We start from the raw sequence: 224 nt of genomic DNA on the forward strand, positions 1-224 counted from the left end.
GAAACTCAAAGAAACGTTTACTCTGGACTTAAACACTGAGAGATTCGACACCGTTACTAGATTGATTCAAACGCACCTTCCTCTTACATAAACACGAAAAAAAATCGCAGTAAAATCAAGGAATGCCGAGCAAACGGCCTTTCCTTCCGCTGCCCAAAAGATGAATCGGATTCCTCAGGCAAGCGGCAGCGGGAGAAGACAGGCCTCGTTGTGGCTGACTGAGT

The sequence above is a fragment of the Penaeus monodon genome, chromosome 19, assembly GCF_015228065.2.
Source record: "Penaeus monodon isolate SGIC_2016 chromosome 19, NSTDA_Pmon_1, whole genome shotgun sequence".
Taxonomy (NCBI): Eukaryota; Metazoa; Arthropoda; class Malacostraca; order Decapoda; family Penaeidae; genus Penaeus; species Penaeus monodon.